Raw genomic sequence first — 5833 nt, forward strand, 5'->3', positions numbered from 1 at the left:
GAGGTGTGCTAAGGCAGCGCTGAGTGAGTGAGAAGCTGCCTTAATGTGTGTCTGTGTGATTGTGTGTGTGAGAGAGACTGAGTGTGGTGCCCAGTTCAATGTAAGTGCACAGGGGCCCACTAGTGGCCTGGATGGGAAAGGCTCTTTGCTCAGTTCTCCAGGAGCTCTGCTGCAAGACTTGATTGGCGAGACGGGGTCCTTCAGGGCAGAGGGGGGACAAAGCATCATTGTTTGAGTATATTTGTACCGGAGGGGGCTGACAAAGCAACAGGCTGGAATGTGGGTGACTGAGAGAGTTTGATAGAAGTCTGTGTGAACAGAGAGGTATGTGCAGACACTGACTGGACTGAGCCTTCGTGTGAACATTGACAACGGAATGGGGCGAGGTTAGTATGGGTCAGGCTGGCCGAGCGGTCTCAGGTGCTGATTTAAGTGGCAGCTTGTTTTGGTACTGACGGTTTGACTCTCACTCCTGATTGTGTGGGTTTAATTTTTTTATAACTCATAAACGAATTGGAGTGTGAGCTTGTGATAAAATTGACACCCACCCCAACCCCAACCCCCAACCGCCACCCCCAAGACACCTGCTGCTGGGGAGTCAGACTCGCTTCCCCTGCCCCTGGCGGTTTTACAGAGCCGCAGGTTACTGTTTGTGTCTGTGAGTGTGTGCAGCCTCTGTGTGTACGGCCCAGACCCTCACCCAGTGTCGACGGTAAAGCCAGCAGCACTGGGTCATGGAGCTCTCAGTGAAGCGAGCGGCTGCAGAGAGAGAGTGTGTGTGTCGCTGCGCTCCATCAGACTGCAGGGAGAATTTAGGAGAAAGTGAGGACTGCAGATGCTGGAGATCAGAGTGGAAGTGTGTGGTGCTGGAAAAGCACAGCAGGTCAGGCAGCGTCCGAGGAGCAGGAGAGTCGACGTTTCGGGCAGAAGTCCTTCAAGAGGAACCCGGGAGTATTGAGCCTCCTGATTGACTCAGAGCAGTGAAAGATCAGGGCGCGTCCAAATGGGAGAGAGCTGATCGGAAGTGGGTGTGGAGTTTTAAAAACGCAGTACATCGCCCAACGTGGGGCTCGAACCCACGACCCTGAGATTAAGAGTCTCATGCTCTACCGACTGAGCTAGCCGGGCACTCCACATGGGTACTGTTGCAGCTACTGTTGTGGGTGGGGGGGGGGATTTAGCAATTAGCTCCCTCCCATCCACTCTCTGCAAACACACACATCCACAGAGAGAAAGAGTGACTCTCAGAGTCTGAGTCTACATTCCTCTGTGTCGCCACCAAGCCACTCAGTTCAAGGGGCAATTAGGGTCGGGTAACACACTCTGGCCTCGCCAGGCGCCGTCCCCATCCCATGAGCCATCAATTTGACACTGCCCTCCTTACGATTCCCACCTGTCCATCGTCCTTCCCACCTATCCGCTCTACCCTCATCTCTGACCTAGCACCATTACCCCCAAACCCATTTCAGCTACCTTTCCCCCACCCCAACTCCCACTCCCCCTCCTATTTATCTCTCCACCCTGTTGGCTCACAATCCATCATTCCTGATTAAGGGAATGCCTGTAACGTTGATTCTCCTGCTCCTGATGCTGCCTGACCTGCTGTGCTTTTCCAGCACCACATTCAGGACTCTGATCTCCAGCCCTCAATTCTCTCCAACAATGAGAGAGAGCCTGGATCTCAGGGATGAGGCTCCAAGTTCCAGGTTGGGTGACCGAGGTGTTTTCAAACACGCATCTTCTTTCCAACAGCTCTCTGACCCACTCTGCAAATTCCCTTGACCTTTCACTGACCCTGACCCCAGGAATCAATTCTCAACTTCGGATGGGGGAATGTGTGAGTTTGGGCCCGTTTCCCGAAAGGAAGAAAAAGTTCTGCTACATAGGACACAAAGGTTGGAGGTGTCGTTGACAGTACAGAGGGCTGTTGTAGGCTGCAGCGGGACATTGACAGGATGCAGAGATGGGCTGAGAGGTGGCAGATGGAGTTCAACCTGGATAAATGTGAGGTGATGCATTTTGGAAGGTCGAATTTGAAAGCTGAGTACAGGATTAAGGATAAGATTCTTGGCAGTGTGGAGGAACAGAGGGATCTTGGTGTGCAGGTACAAAGATCCCTTAAAATGGCCATCCAAGTGGACAGGGTTGTTAAGAAAGCATATGGCGTTTTAGATTAGATTAGATTAGATTACTTACAGTGTGGAAACAGGCCCTTCGGCCCAACTTAGCTTTCATTAACAGCGCGATTGAGTTTAAGAGTGGTGAGATTTTGTTGCAGCTCTATAAAGCTTTGGTTAGACCACACTTGGAATACTGCGTCCAGTTCTGGTCACCCTATTATAGGAAAGATGTGGATGCTTTGGAGAGGGGTCTGAGGAGATTGACCAGGATGTTGCCTGGACTGGAGGGCTTATCTTATGAAGAGAGGTTGACTGAGCTCGGACATTTTTCATTGGAGAAAAAAAGGAGGAGAGGGGACCTAATTGAGGTATACAAGATAATGAGAGGCATAGATAGAGTCGATAGCCAGAGATTAGTTTCCAGGGTAGAAATGGCTAACACGAGGTCACAGTTTGAAGCTGGTTGGAGGAAAGTGGAGAGAGTATGTCAGAAGTGGACCCTTCACACAGAGAGTTGTGAGAGCATGGAATGGGTTGCCAGCAGCAGTTGTGCAAATTTAGGAGGCTGGATAAGTAGTGGAAGCAGATTGACCACAACCAGATAAGGCAAACACACTCCCTGGTGTGGCGCCCAGCCAGCTCAGTCGGTAGAGCATATGACTTTTAATCTCAAGGTCGTGGATTGGAGCCCCACGTTGGGTCAGACGTTCCCTCTTAAAAACACTCCACCCCACCCTAAGCATTTCCACTTTGCCTCTGGCATGGATCTGACTTTAAGTAGACGCTCGTTTCTCTCTGCAGTCTGATGGAGTGCAGCGACACACAGGCTCTCTCTTTTATAAGAGCTCCATAACCGAGTGCTGCTGCCTTTCCTGTCGACACAGAGGCTGCATGTAGTCACAGTCACTCCCAGCCACATACATTGAAGGGTGGTTTTTGTAAATCGTCCTGAAGCAGCGGTAGCTCAAATCCTGGCCTGGGGGGGGAAGAGATAGTGTCAATTTGATCACAAGGTCAGTGAATGAGAGGGAGTGGGATGGGACCCCACGCCCCCAGGAGAGGATGCGATCTGAATACAGCACCGGAAACCACTCGGCAATCACGTTCCATTCTCACCGGAAGGCTCAGTCCACGCAGTAACAGCCCACACACTTCTCTCCAATTCGGCCACACTGACACATCCACGCCACTGGCTCCACAACGCGGGAGAAAGGGGTTGAGGAACCTATCAGCCAGGATTGAATGGCAGAGCATACTCGACGGGCCGAAGGGCCTCATTTCTGCTCCAGTGTCTTAAGGTCTTTCTCGCAACCTGCAGCTTTCAACCTGTCTCTCAGACACAGACAGAGAGAGAGAGGCAGGTACACAGTAAGAAATACAGACACAAAGTGAGTGGGAACAGAGAGAGAGAGCGAGGGAGAGAATCAGCGAGAGAAATACAGACAGAGGGAGATGCAGACACACAGGGAGATAGCGAGACAGATAGAGAGGGAGATTCAGAGAGAGAAAAATACAGAGTGAGAGAGAGAGACAGGGGTGATACAAATACAGAGACAGAGAGGGAGATACAGAGATAGACAGAGGCACAGAACTGGCCCAACTCATACAGCTGACTCTTCTTTTCCCTTACTGTCCTGCCACCTCGTTCAATGCAGAAGTGGGACAGCACAACGTGTCAAAGGAGAGTCATCGAGTCATAACCCCACAGTTATCACAGTTAATCCATCTAGCCTGCAGACTATCGGGTAATTGAGCATGGTCAATCCACCCTAACCACCCGAAGACTGGAAGAAGAATGCCTCATCTTCCGCATTGGGAACCTCCAACCACACGGGATGTGGATTTCACCAGTTTCCTCATTTCCCCTCGCCCCCCCACACCTTATCCCATATTCAACCTTCTCAGTCAGCACTGCCCTCTTGACCTGTCCTACCCTGTCATCATTACCCCAACTCAATCTACATATTGCACTTTCAGTTACCGTACCTGCAACCCCACTCCCCCTCCCATTTATCTCTCCACCCCGTTCGCTCACAATCCTCATTCCTGATGAAGGGATTTTGCCCAAAACGTCGACCTCCTGCTCCTCCGATGCTGCCTGACCTGCTGTCCTGTTCCAGCACCACAGTCTTGACTATGATCTCCAGCATCTGCAGTCTTCACTTATTCCCATCTTTAAACTTTGAGCACCGTTCACTTCCTCTTTGATCAGCTGACTCCACATAAATTCTCTCTTTCTCTTCTCTTTCTCTTTGATCTCTATTTTTTAATCCTCCCAATCATGCTGTGTACTGTATAAACACCATCCTTTTATGAGCTACCTTCAGTTCCAAGGAAGGGTCCCTCAACCCAAACCATGGAGTCTGGCTGCTGGTCACCATGGTGATGGTGAGGCCTCCTACCGGTTGAGGCCTATTACCAGATTGAGGCCTAGTTCTTATCCGCTCAGCCGTGACTGATGAAAGCAGAGCGTCCCATGTGCCACCTTTGCCATCCTAAATCAGATGCTGTGCTGTCTTCAGGGATGTGAAGTTTGATTTTAAACTCACATTGTCTTCACCGGCAAGACGGAGGCCGAGGGGGTGACCTGATGGAACTTTACAAAGTTATGGGAGGCATAGATAGTGTGGATAGCGGAGGCATTGGACCGGTCAACTACAAGAGGGTGTTGGTTCAAGGTGTGAGGAGGCAGGTTTAGGGAAGAAGTGAAGGGAAATCTTTTCACTCAGAGGGAGGTGGGTGTCAATGGAGGTGGTGAATGCAGGCCTGTTAGCAATGATTAAGGCACATGGACACATGAACATGGGCAATAAGGAATGGATCTAAATAAGGGTTAGGAATTGGCGCAGAATTGGTGGGCCTGTTCCTAAGTTGTATTGTATCAGTAAACAATTACACCCAAGATCTCTCTGTTCATGTGAGCTACCCAGTGTCCTGCCATTCATTAAATGCTCCCTCACCTTGTTTCCTCTTTCGATATCAGAGTATATAAAATTATGAGGAACATGGATAGGGTGGATAGTCAGAGTCCCTTTCACCAGAGTGGAACTGTCAAATACTCGAGGGCATTGGTTTAAAGAGAGGGTCAGGACTAGTTTAACAGACATGGTTGAGGCAAGGCTTTTGTCCAGAGTTTCAGTCCTGGCAGTATCAGTTCACACACACACAAACACCCACATCTATCAAATACTCTCTCTCTCATACACACAGTTTCCAACCTGTTGCTTTGTAAGACAATGGGGGCACAAATATTCTCAAACAATTAATCCACACTACCCCTCTCCTCCACTGTGGCCATTAACAATTCCGCCTGGTCCATCAAACGAGGTTGAATAATTTCCCAGCAGTTGTTTGGGTTAGCTCCCCTCCAGCGGGGTGGTCAGTGGGGGGGCGGGTTATTGGTGGTGAGGTGAAGCACTGGAGGAGATCGATGTAGAACATTGTCAAAAGAATCATGGTGGAAAAGCACAGCAGGTCAGGCGGCATCCAAGGAGCAGAAGAATCAACATTTTGAGCATAAACCCTTCATTAGGAATGTGGGAGTGGGGGTGGCCCATGGGAGCTGAAAGATAAATGGGACGGGGTGTGGGGTTGGGGAGGAAGGTAGCAGGGAATGATAGGTAGATGGAGTGGAAGGTAATAGTGATAGTTTGGAGCAGAGTGTGGAGCAGACAGGTAGGAAGGAAGATGGACAGATAGGACAGTTCAAGAGG

General features: G+C 50.1%; 1 non-coding gene across 1 annotated transcript; it reads right to left on the reverse strand.

Moving 5' to 3' along the window:
• Window positions 1-1055: 1055 nt before the first annotated feature.
• trnak-cuu (transfer RNA lysine (anticodon CUU)) lies at window positions 1056-1128 on the reverse strand. The gene has a single exon. It is a non-coding gene; the product is annotated as a tRNA-Lys (tRNA).
• Window positions 1129-5833: the final 4705 nt, after the last annotated feature.

The sequence above is a fragment of the Chiloscyllium plagiosum genome, unplaced genomic scaffold, assembly GCF_037043375.1.
Source record: "Chiloscyllium plagiosum isolate Xiang-an unplaced genomic scaffold, Cpla_swu_hap1 HiC_scaffold_44, whole genome shotgun sequence".
Lineage (NCBI taxonomy): Eukaryota > Metazoa > Chordata > Chondrichthyes > Orectolobiformes > Hemiscylliidae > Chiloscyllium > Chiloscyllium plagiosum.